The following is a 13,493-nucleotide window of genomic DNA, read 5'->3' as shown; positions in this document are numbered from 1 at the left end:
GGCTGTCAGGGTTTTATGCACCTACCAAAGGGGGTGTGGTTTTACCAACAACCAATGGGGTTACAAACTGAGGAAATGGACCAATCAGGGAGAACATTAATAAACAAATTAGGGTATCGAAACTTGACCAATCAGGGGAAGGATACAGAACTGACCAACCAGGGAACAGAACGGGTAGCCAATCCATGGCTGGGGGGTGCTCATGCACTATCTGCTCTCCAAGGGAGTGCAGGGTGCATGACCCTTTCAATGACCTCTTCAGAGGCAGGGCCCTCCACAAGCAGCAATTTTGCTTGAATGGGTGTTTTTACCTGTTCAACCAAAGTGTCATGTTATGAGCAAAACAGATGCTTTTGCTGCATTGATACGAAAGGGCAGAGACAGAATTGTAGAAATAGATGGAAAAGAACCAGCAGATATCAGTGTTCCCATGAAAGATGAAGATTTAGAATGGCTGTTGAGACACTCCATTGCATTGCAAGAGGCGTTGTTGGGTTTTGTAGGTGTGGTTCACAACAAGCAACCAAAAGGCCCAATGTGGCATCTGATCAAGCGTCATCGGTGGTTGGAAAGACCTTTGTGCTCACTGAAACCAGTGGAAGGAAGGACAGTGTTTACAGATGCTGGCTGAAGAACAAAAAAGGCTGAGTGTGTTTGGCAACAACAAGGAAAATGGTTGCAACATTTAATTAGGGGTGAAGCAGGAGACAGTCTGCAAACCCTTGAATTGAAGGCCGTGTGTTGGGCTTTGCAAACTTGGAATAAAGAACCACTCAACATCGTTTCAGACTCCCTGTATATAGTTGGAGTTGTGCAAAGAATTGAAGATGCACTCATTAGACAAACCCAGAACCAACGCCTTGGAGAATTGTTTTTGCAGTTGCAGAGTGTCCTGAAACAGCGTCAGCATGCCTTTTGTGTCATGCACATTCAGAGCCATCAATGCAACCGTGGTTTGGGAGAAGGCAATGCACGAGCAGATGCTGCAGTCAGCTGTGTTGTCCATGTTCCTCCACAGAACAAGTTTGAAAGGGCTCGCAACAGTCATGAAACATTTCAACAAAATGCAAGAGCCCTGCACCCACAATTTGAGATTCCCCTGAATGATGCGCAAGGGATTGTGTGTGCCTGCCCTCAATGTAGTCATCATGGGCCTGACCTTGGGCTAGGCACGAACCCAAGGGGACTGAAAGCTTTAGCACTGTGGCAGATGGATGTAACTCATGTTCCAGAGTTTGGAAGATTGAAATATGTCCATGTGACTAGATACTTATTTAAAATTTATTTGGGCAACAGCACAAGTAGGAGAAAAAGCTTTCCATGTTGAAATACATTTATCTATATGTTTTGCAGTCATGGGTGTACCTGTGGAAATTAAAACCAACAATGGCCCAGCTTATGTTGGTCAGCAAATTGCCAAGTTTATGCAGAAGTGGGGGTTGAAACATACCACTGGCATCCCTCACTCTTCTACAGGTCAAGCTATTGTGGAAAGAGCCAATCGTACCCTAAAAGAATACTTAGCAAAGCAAAAGCAGAATGATGACATTGATGTAGTTAGTCGATTGTCAAAAGTATTGTTTACTTTAAACTATTTATGTTTAGCAGAAGGAAGAGAAGAACCTGCGATCATGATACATCGCCACGCAGTGAAAGAAGGAAGACCACAAGAAATTCCAGGACTTTACATTTATCACAAAAATATGCGAACGGGTGAATGGCAGGGACTGAGTCCTGTGTTGTTTAATGGTCATGGATATATGTGTGTTTCCACAGGGGCTGATCCTGTCTGGGTACCGAGTCAATTTACCCGTGCATGTCCTCAATCAAGAATATCAGTTAGCAGTGATAATGACATTGACAACAATGATTTACCTGGAGCACCTTCTGACAGCTCTGAAACTGATGAAAATTGACTTTGTAGTGTGTGGAACAAATAGTTTGTATAATTATAGTTATAAGATTTAATTTACTATAAGTAGTAACTAGTGTCTAAGATTAAGTAATAATTAGCTGTTGTTTTTCCCTGACAGAGAACTGGAGAAGATAACCAAAAATACCAGCAAAATGTTGTGGGTTGAAATGTTTAAGCATTGTTTTAGTAAAAAGAATACTAGGAGTGCTTGACATTGACCAAAGACAAAATATGTGGGTCACTTGGGCCAATCAAACTGGACAAGATTCATTTTGTCTGTCTTTAGTGACGCCGTCCAATCCTTTTCGTACCTGTTTAATTGGAGTCCCATTAAATTCTATGGCAGAGTTCAAAAACTGGACTCAAACCAAAATATATTCAAATTTAACTGAAGCCTGGAATGTGTGGTGCAATAAGTCCACCGGATCCTCCAACACTCATTTTGTTAATTGGTGTGAAATCCAGGAAATTCCAAAAAATGCCTTAGGAGCACAAGCTGTTGCAGTTGCACAAAATCTTAAAGTTATAAGTACTGAACCACAAGAATTCGACTTTCTTGGCTCTGTACCAGACAATTATTGTTTAATGTTTGGGCATGTAAGGCAGCCCAAAATAGGCAACACTTGGTTGTTTCCTAAATCCCCATTGTATTATAATTATTCAGGATACTGTAACAGTTGGACTCAACTCGTAACACCATCAAAAGATGCTGCAAGAAAATTGCCACCAGGGATTTTCCTCATTTGTGGGGACCAAGCCTGGTCTGCAGTACCTCAAAGAGCTGTAGGAGGTCCATGTTATTTTGGAAAATTTACCCTGTTTGCTTTTACCATTCATCAAATTTCTGGGTTGCCTCAAAAGCCCTGATGATCTAAACGCAGTGCTCTAGAATTTGACCCCAATTGCAAAGACCTAGTATCATTATGGGAGCGTTCAACTGTAATAGTAGCTTCAATTTTTCCCCAGGAGTTGCTTCAGCGCAAGCCCTCACACAATTATGAACCTTAGCTTGTTGGACAGGAAAGCAAATTAATATAACATCTAATATGTTAAGTGAACTTGCCACAGATGTTAAAGGTATCCGTCATGCAGTGCTTCAAAACAGAGTCGCCCTTGACTTCCTTCTTCTTGTCCAAGGACATGGGTGTGAAGAATTTGAAGGCATGTGTTGCATGAATCTGTCTGGCCACTCTCAATCAATCTACAAGCAACTTTCACAGCTAAAGAGTAACATGGGAAAATTTGTAGTTGTTAACACTCCTTTTGATAAATGGCTCATTTCATGGGGTTTTGCTGGTTGGATGAAAGACTTGGTCCATTTTGGTATCACTCTTTTTATTGTAATTGTAGTTATTTTAGTTATTGTGCCTTGTTTGTTAGTTTGTATGTGAAAAATAGCTAGCCACGCCTTTGACTCAGTCTGGGTAGTTCAAAAAGAAAAAGGGGGACTTGTTGGAGATTTTCTTAGAGAACGAGGGCATGATTTATATTTGGAGTAAGGTTTGAACTAACCCAGCCTGGGCCTCACTCTGAGGCCTGTGAAGCCTTGGGCATAGTCAGAAATTAGTCTGTGAAGTTTGTGACGCAGTAAAAATTAGATGTTAAGGTGTTAATGATAGTGGATTTTCCAGAGGTTAATAAGTATAGTTATTAGTGTGAACACTTTAGCCACCTTAAAGAATAAGTGAAACAATGTTTATTTGCATTCTTCCTGGGCTGTGTGCCAATGGAAATGTGTCTGCATTTGTAAACTATATAGAAGTGTATATATCCTGCCATCTTAGACAAAATAAATGGAGAACGTAGCATTAATCATAGTGATTGGATCTGCGTTTTGCTCTCGTCTAACTTCCCATTATTTTAAGGGTCTTCCCTATTTATAGAGAAACTTTGAGAATCCATTTGGGAAACTGAGAGGAGGCTTTTGGGATTGGGATAACTCCACCTTTAAGGTCTGTTGAGAAAATGGAGCATAGGGGAGGCTCCACACATAGAACATCCCAATGAGAAATGAGAGAAAAAACATTCAGAATTGGCTTTTTGAATTGTCTAATTTTAGACTAAAAGCAGTTCCTTCTTTCCCTTCCTCCTTGAAATCAGTGGAAGAATCCACAACAGTCCTATGATTCCCTCTTAAATCAGGCCATAGATAATCCCAGTTAGCACTGGTCTATGAATGGGAAATTATTATCAGCTCTGAATTAGAACTGGACTTTCCACTTTCTCATTTCAGGCGGACTTATTGGGGTTTGGGGTTTTTTTGTTTGGGTCTGGTTTGATATTTTTGCTTGCTGAGTTTACATAACACTTTGGGGTTGGGTTTTTTCCTGTCTTCTCTTCATAAGCAGAACCCAGGTGTTTCCCAGATTTGTCAGTAATTCAGATTCCTCTTCCACCTTGATATCAGCCCCATCTCTGCTTTTCCCAGGATGTCTCATCAGTTTTGTGTCTGGATAAAAAACCTTTGTAGCCACCACATGACCAAACACCTCGCCCGGAAGAGCTGCAGCTCATAAATTCATGGTGTAATCATTTTATTCTGAGAATTCTTGTACAGGTGGAGGGGGGAAAAAAAAGGAAACTGCTGGTTTGTGGTTGAGACATCAGTGAAACTGTGTAACAGTGTCAAGATGCAAAGAACAGCTCTGCCAATTCCTTTTTCTTCCTTTCTTCCTAGCTAGAAGGAGAACTGAAGTCTGGAAGAAGCACTGGACAGTCACTGGATCAGGGATTTTGAATTAGCCTCATTAACATGGAATAATTAGATTTCTGCAGACCCAGAGACATCAGGCTTCAGGAAAACGATATCCTGCCTTTTGTCAGCAGACTCACAGATGCTCCGGAGGAAGGGGAGCTGTGCCTTCCCCGGGGAGAGCAGCTCCTGGGGCAGGAGGGACATTCCAGAGGGAGCACAAGAGGCTGAGTAGCTGCACCAGCTGGGCATGCTCAGACAGCCCAGAAAGCAAGAAGTGCTGGAAGATGCTGCCATGGGAGAGGTGTAGGAAAGGGATAATCGTGTCCTGAGCAGTCCTGGGCTGGCAGGTGGCAGCAGGGACATGGTGTCACCATGGCCCCTGAGCAGTGACAGACACAGGGTCAGGTGCAAGTGAAGTCAGGAGGAACCTGCAGGCAGGAAATGCCCATTATTTGCTGGCAAGTTGGTTTCTCTCTTACCAAAACCACTCCTAAGAATCCCAAGTCCTTTGTCCAGCTTCAACCTGAGTGTCTGGGAGTGTCCTTGCTGAGAGAAAGGTCACCAGGGAAGACAGCAAAGGATTTCCCCATAAAGGTCACCAAAGACAGCTTAGAGAGGAAAATGCTTTTTTCTAAACAAAAGAGTAAACTTGGGCAAAAGGCTGCTGAGACTGGCACAGGGGCCTGCCTGAATTCCCTGGGGTTTCCCATTCCTTCAGGAAACACTCACTTTGGAGTGGCAAGCGGCGGCGGCAGCGGCGGGGGTCGGGGCCGGGGCGGGCGGCTCGGCGGGGACCGCGGGGACACACGGCACCGCTCCAGCAGCGGCGGCAGCGCCCGCTGCTCCGGCGGCGGTCCCCCTCGCTCCGGCGTCGGGGGTGGGGGAGCCGCGGTGCCGGGCTTCTCTGAATGGAGCTCTCGAGCTCCGTTTTTAAGGTGGTCTGGGGGTGGGCAGACTCTTTCAGGGCGGCAGGCAGTCTACTCTGGGGTCGGAGAGAGAGTGCCTGCGGGCGGTTTCTTTTACTAATAGCAGAAATAAAAAACTTATATTCTTACTACAACATTATTAATCATATAGCACACATTTTGTGAAAAGTCAATTTTATAATATACATTTATAACAATTCCCCACTCCTTCTTTTATAATTCATTTGGCTTGAGCTATATTTTTTGGTTTTTAGCTTCCATTATTTCCTCTTTTGGACACTTACTTTCCAACTTGTCACTACTGGTCTTTAAGTTTTTCACAATCTATTTTTTTTTCTTATTTTTATGAATACAATTATCTAATTTGGATTGGTTATAACAGTGATTGTCGATATGGGTATGTATAATAAAGGAACTTCGGTGTTTTTTTATATACAACTTTTTATAGTATTTGTAGTATGATTTTGCTAATATCTCATAAGGGAAAAGACAAAGAATGAGTGAAGTGACAGAAAAAGGAATAACAGAGGTCTGGTATGGCTTATACTTCTATTCTTTATGCTTATGGGGTTGCTACTCACAGCAGGAGTATATGATCTTTTTGGTGGTAAGTACAGCGGCCAACTCAGTTTTGCCCTCTATTTCTTTGTTATTTCGTTTTTGTTAGTTTTTAGACAAATTGTCTTTGACACTTCTTAACTGTAATTTCTCCACCGTTCTTTAGGTATTTTCTCACTCAATAGGCACTGGTAATCTCCATTTATTAGGATATATGTACACATGCATTACTAAAGGGCAGTAAAGTCTTTTAATTCAAAGGCCAGCTGCAAAGCCTTTTTAGAACTGAAAATTAATTGTGCTGGCCAGAGCTGCACTTTGAGTAAAACTAAAATAACTGCATCTTCAGCTATTCAATGTACTGCGATTCTTCTACATGATCATTTTACTGAAATTAGGGTGTCATCTTCTTTTTTAGGGAATCACTTTTGATACCATTTAATTTTTGAAAGCCTTCACTTTTTTAACTGTAACCAGGATTGAGGGACAGGTTAAAAGGAAATTTAAAGAGAAAAAAATTTACTCCACAACAAAATAACTTAAACTACAGGGTGAAAAAAATTTGGAACTTTTTTTATCTCTTTACTTCTTTCTTTTCTATTAAAGTATTTATGGGCTATTCTTAACTTGTTAACTTAATAAATATTCCGATGTTAGAACTTTATCATATTGAAGGTTTTTGGTGGGCAGATCATTTGCTCAGCCTATTTTTAGGGCAGGAAGACAATGAATTTTTGTTATTCTAGAAGATTTTCCTTCACTATTTTAGGAGAACTTAGAAAGATACATACACTATAGGATTTATTTTTATTTAAGGCAAAACCACTCAATTTGCTATGCATTGATTTGAGAGATTAGATACTCTTTAGAAACTTCGATGAGAACCCCCTTTGACAATTAACACCACTAGTTTTGTGAGATAGGTCTTATTTGCAACTAGCTGGAAAACTAAGTAAAAACTTCCAAAACAGTTTTTGCAAAATTCATAATAATTTATCAAGCAGTGAAAGAAACGAAATTACTAAAAAAATTTGTATATACTACAATAATATTTCTAAGCAGCAAGTATTTTGTCATTCATACTATCTCTCCTTATACTCCACAAGAAAAATTTGACATCTTCTTATATAAAAAAGAAAACTAAAACACTTTTAAAAGTCTCTTAACAAAGACACACAAAGAACTCCCCAAAAAAGAAAAAAACTCTCTCAACTAATACCTACATCTCAACTTCTGTTTAAGAGATGAATGACAAAGTTTTCTACCTTATAAAGTTCTATAATTAGTACTTTAAATTATTTTTGACCCACCCACTTAGAAGAGCAAATCTTTATATCTTTTTTATGACTTCCAAATAGTAGAAGAAAAATTTACTCTTGAGAATAAACCTGACAGAACTAGATTTCTATCAGTAATTATTTGTACCTTTTTGTGGGGACAACACTGTTCGCATAACTGAAGAATGTCCCTTATTGGTTACAAATATCTGCATGTTTGTGTCTGTACACAAAGGAATCACAGCTACTGTATTAACTCTGACACAGTACCAGTTTAGTTGAAAACTCTTTCCTTAATTCCCACTCTGCCGGGTAGTAGTTCACCCTATATTTTGTGAGCACTAACATATTCTTTTGGTATTTCACATAGGGGCTTTTCTTTGCCCTCCTTCTTTAAACAAAACAGATTAATAAGTAATAAAATGTTTTTAAGTTAGTATGAAAGAGCTACTTTAAACACACAAAAAAACGGGGAAAATAAAAGAGGTAAAAACATATTGTCTGTTCTGTAAGGTATAAAACCTAAAATAAATTAGCCAAAAATGTTAGGGATATGGAGCCCGTCTTCTTCTTGTGATTTTCATGTACCTGCAATATTATACAGTGGAGTGACATAAACACTTTCAAAGCAATATTACATTTTTTAATTTCAATTCTTTATACCTGTAGAGTTACTTGAAAGTCCATTTTTTTTGTAGCTGTGAAGAAACAAAGGTAGGATTTGACAGACCAGACTGATTTTTAAGTGTTATGCAGAGAAGTAAAACAGAGAAAGTTTTTTGTTCAAAACTTCTAAATTTACTTGAGTTTTTTTTTAGTTCATCACTACTCAGCTTTGCTTAAAATTCAATTTGGTATCATTTGGTTTAGATGCTACAGTTCATTCTTGGGTTCTTACACTGGTCTTTTGATTTTGCTGGCGTTGATTCAAAACCTACAGCTTTAGTTTTCAGCCATACCGCAGCTTCAGTTGTCTACAATATTTGAAAAAGCATTTTCCTATTGTGGGGCTAAAGAATTTCTTTTCCTATTTTTGCAATTGTGAAGATATACTCTTTTAACATTATTTTTTTTTTTTTTTACTTCATAAACAACAGTTTTATAATTTAAACATTATCTTATAGGGTTTTACTTTCAGATTCCAATCTGGATTGCACTTGGACTCCCAACACACATTTCACTCATGGCATTTGAGCATTAATTTTGTTAAAAAAATTCTCAATAACAAAAAATTTCTAATTTCATCCATAATTCTTTCTTCTTCCTCATCACATTCTTTAAACTTCTAATTATTTTTTATCAAACACCAGAACTCTCACAACTCTTTTGACTCTAATCTTTTGTTCCATCAAAACTATTCCTTCCTATTTCTGAGGTCACTCTTCTCCTTTGATATCTTATAGTTATTTCTTCAGGCAATTTTAATGCCCTCTCCCCCAAAAAAAGACAAAAAACAAAACCCAAACTAAACAAAAACAACTTCTAAGACCTCTAAAAATTTCTAAAATTCTCAAAAAAAAAATTTTTAAGACCTCTAACATAAGACCCTTATGTATCAACCCTTTTCCTTTTTAAAATTTCTGACTTCTGAAGAAGTCAAAGGGTCATTTAAAAACTCTGTGCTTCTCCCTCTATATGAACTTTTTGTAATGGGAATAAATCTCTTTATCTCAGTTTTCTTGTTTTGTAACCTTATGTTGGTATGGTGTTTCCCCTTTAAGAGGAGAAGTCTCTTGGCCGGCAGTGGCTGCTGTTACTATGGGGATGGTCTGGCAGTGCTGCTGCAGCCCATGCTGCCGGAACTGGGGCTGGGACATGTCCTGTGTCGATCGGAGCGACCCCCAGCTATGTGGTCTGGCCCGGAGCAAACACAGGCGCGGCAGCCATGGACAGCTGGGCAGCCAGCGGCACGGGAGCAACGTGCGGGGGGCAGTCGTTGGTACAGCGGCTGGGGAGGGATGGCTGAGTACAGGCGCAGCCGGCAGGGGAACAGAGTCGGTCAAGGGGGACGGCAGGGGCAGCGGAGACTGATTTTTTGTCTTATTTTCGGGATTTTACTTAGTTATCGCTTGGTCTTTGTTTTCTACTATCTCTCACAGTCTGAACACCACCTTTCTCTTTTTTTAAGGCATAGAAAAATCCTCTCAACAATACTATGCAGCTTCTTAAAAATTTTAAACCAACAGTCTATATTACATTCCTCAAGAACAACAACAAAAGCTCTTTAAAATTAACTTCCCCATTAATCTGTAAAACTGCATTAATTCTTTTTTCAAAAAGCTCTCTTTTCTATTTTTTTTCCTAAGTATGTATTATACCCAATCAGTAAACATTTTACACTTTTAAAGCTACATTCTTTTCTTGGTAAGATTTTCTTACAAACCATCAATACAATTTCTCTCTTCTTCTAAGAGGATTTTTACTTTTGCCAAACTTTCATTATTCTTCTGATATAGCCTTCATTCTTAATAATATTCTTAGATCTTTTCCCAACACATTAAGACCCAATTTAGGCATTAATAATATATTTCTCATCCATATGTTGGTATTCCTTTTAATTACTACGTTTTTTTATGACAGATGCTTCAAACTTTTTTTTTTTTTTTTTTTACAGTCACCATTTCTGAGATTTGTTTACTTACCTTACATCTTATTGGGTTTTTAATGATACATGTTTTCTCTGTTTTAAGATCAACCAAAAATTGGAATACTTCCTCTTTAGGACCTATTTTTAAAGTCGCTAAAGGCTTTATAAAATATTCAGCTCTTGAAAACCAAACTCTTTGTTTTTCTTTTAGATGTATCTCTGTCGGAGTTTGGTTTTCTCCCTTCTTTCTGTCTTCAAAACTCAAATAGAGACAGTTTTGGATTCTAACTAGGCTTCCTGTCTCAAAGTCATTTATTACAGATGTAAGAACAGAATTTGTTTCATGGATTAATTTTTCTAAGGCAGAGGGGAGAAAAACAGGACTCTAAGCCGAGTCTTTTAAGAATGAGGGGGTGTGAGCCGCTTGTGTTGTAACATAAGCAAGTGAGGACAGGGCTGCGGGGAAAGTGGATGAGGGTGGAGTGGTCGGAGTCAATGGGACCCCTGGTGTGGCAGGCGGAGCGGCCGCGGTCAGGGCAGCCAAGGCTGGGTGAGACCGAGCTCTCGGTGGGTTTAGGGCTGACGCGGGGGCTGAGGTGAACGGGAGCACAGGCGGCGGTGCAGCCGCAGAGATGCAGCACAGCGCGACTGTGGGCAGAGCTTAGGCAGGCAGCAGCACAGGGGCCAACACTTCAAAGAGATTCCAATCTCCCTCCTTCTCTTCCCCTTCCCATTCTGTTTCTAGCGTTTCTGTCATTACAAACAACCTTTCTGAACTTGAATTATTTATTAATTCTTTTGCAATTCCCCCTCTCTGTGAGCACAACTCTTCAGAATTCCACTCTGGCCTGCAGTTCTCCTCTTTTTATTCAGACATTTTAACTCTTTCAACAATTCACTTCTTTAACACAAATAAACTCTACAACAAGCACACCTCTTCAGCTGCACTTACTTCCACTTACACAAAGACAACACAAAAAGATTGGTACTTTTTAAAAATTATTTGTTAGTATTTACTCATAGGTATTTGTCTAACCCTCAGATGTTCTTGGATTATCACACTTATCAAGCCTCTAGTGTTTCTCAACTTGGCAGCTTTTTTTTTTTTTTTTTCTTTAAGCTCAGGTGTTTTGGACCTTACACCTGCAAGCCTTTTTGTGTTTTTATCCTCAATCTGGCAAAAAAGAAAAATACCTATATTTGGCCAACCCCCAAATGCTCTTGGGTCTTACGTTGTTGGAGTCCAGGGCATCCCTCTGGGCGCCCTGGGAAGTCACAGACCTCAGTAGAGAGGCCTGGGACCCAAGAAAGAGGGTCTGGGGTCTGTGCAGGGGGCTTTGCCTGGCACAGAGCCCAGGAAGACACAATCTTTGATTTTGGTCCATGTGAAAATCATCTAACACAGAGAAGAATTGCAAGTCACAAAGGTGTTACTGAGAGTAGTGTAGTTATCATCATGCAGAAGATTTTGTAGTTTGGGGTTTTTAGAATGTAGATGCAAAGGGACAAGATGGTGGTTTTAGGGCGGTGCCCTGGGTTCTTCTTCTTCTCCCTTGGCATCCATCTTCTGCAGTGACGTGGACACAAAGTAGTTTCAGTGGATTGGATCAAAGTAGACATGACCCTGTTAGCATAGGTGATAGACATTGGCATAGAATTGTAAACAATGGGTACGTAGTTATCTGTATAAGAGGTAGTGACCTCCCATCACAGGGGGGGTCGCCTCGTGTCCAGGCTGCTGAGAACACCTTGGCTGGACACAGGGGAAGGGGAGTCACCTCGTGTCCAGGCTGCTGTGAACACCTTGGCTGGACACAGAGAATTTTAAGATAAGAACTAATAAACAACACGAGAAACCAGAAAACCAAGACCTTGAGACTCCTCATCATTCTCGCACCGAACACCGAGCACTGAGCTCAGCACAGAACACAGAGACACAGAGTCAGACAGCAGACCCTAAATCCTTCAGAGGTCAAGAGGGAAAATCACTCCCTTTGTGCCCACACGAACCACCAGCCAGCTTTGGAATCTCGGGTGAGAAACAACCAGATTAAAACCCGAGATTACGTAACCCTTTTAACTCAGCAGCAAGTTTAGGTACTATCGGATCCTTTATTTGACTCTTAACTTTGGAACATTACTCCATTTTCTTAGTGGTTTGTGCCAAGGAAATCTTTGCTCCCTTCCTTTAAGAGGTCCAACCGCTTTCTCTGGGACCCCTGTCCCAGACCAGACCTTTAAGGGGTCCAACCCCTTATTTGGGACCCCGTCCCAACCAGTCTTCTAAGGGGTCCAACCCCTTTCTCTGGGACTCCTGTCCCAGACCAGACCTCTAAGTGTTAAAAATAAATGGGCGGAGATAATATTAATCTTCTTAAAATGCCTTTATTAATCAGCTCTTACAATGGTTGCTCGAGGGGTGTGGCAGCCCGATGCGCCATGGAGGAGGAGGGTGCTGGTCAGCTCTGCAGCAGGAAGTTCAGCAGAGCCGGAGAACTCTTCCCTCGCTGGGAGTGTTCCCAGAGTTCTGAATTTCCTTTGTTTTCCTTGGGGTCTCACTTCTGGCTTGGTACTTTCAAGTCACAGCGAGTCACAAAAACTGGAAAAATCAGTTCCCCTGATACTTTAGGGTTTACACGGCCTAGTATTGGTTTTTGTGTGTTTTAATTTTACTTAGTTTCATTTTTATAAGGGGTTTTTGGTGTTAAAAGAGTCCCGAGATGCACCTCGGATTTCTAATTTGCATGTACAGGGTCGCCCTCGGGAAGCAGGGGCTGCGGGCTCTAATGGCAGTTTCGCAACCAGATATGGCGTCTTGGAAGTTTCGATGGTGGGCAGCGCCAGGGCTGTGGGGTGGGGATGGAACGTGGCGGGCGTGGGTTTGCTTTTTTTTATTTTTGGAGCAGGGCGGCGGTCTGGGCGCCCCGGGGACACGGCACAGGAGCCCGTGGACACGCCATCCAGCAGCGGCGGCCGGCCGCCCGGCGGCAGCGCCACGTGGTGGTTTTGCGGGCTTTGGGGTTTTTCGCACCGGGCTCAGGCCGGGCGGCCGGCTGCTCGGCGGCTGGAGCCGCGCTGGGGCAGGCAGCTCGGCAGCAGCGGGGACTGCGGGGACGCCGGGAGCCAGCCCTGCGGCGGCGCCGGGGCTCGGGGCCGGGGCGGCCGTGCCTGCTCTCTGCTTTCTCGGCGGCGGCTGGCTGCGGGCGGGGGTCGTGGTGGCGCCGGGAGGAGCGGCCGGCTCTGTTCGCTCTCGGCTTTCTCGGCGGCGCTTGCGACGCCGTCTCTCGCTCTCGCCCCAGGCCGCCGCCGCCGCGCCGCAGCACAGCGCCGGCGAGGACGAGCTCCGCCCCAGCAGCTCGCTCCGGGAGTGGGGAGCTGCAGACAGCCGCCCGCACGGGGGGGGAGTCCGGGGGCGAGGCCCGCGCCTCGCCTCCCTTCGAAGCCCTCTCTCTCGGTCCTCGGCGGCGCTCGCGACAGGCTTCTTTGAATGGAGCTTTCGAGGTCTGTTTTTAAGGTGGTCTGGGGGGGCTGCCAT

This window comes from Zosterops lateralis, assembly GCF_965231275.1.
Source record: "Zosterops lateralis genome assembly, chromosome: W".
Lineage (NCBI taxonomy): Eukaryota > Metazoa > Chordata > Aves > Passeriformes > Zosteropidae > Zosterops > Zosterops lateralis.
The sequence above is the reverse complement of the archived record's forward strand: the minus strand, read 5'-3'. Positions refer to the sequence as shown.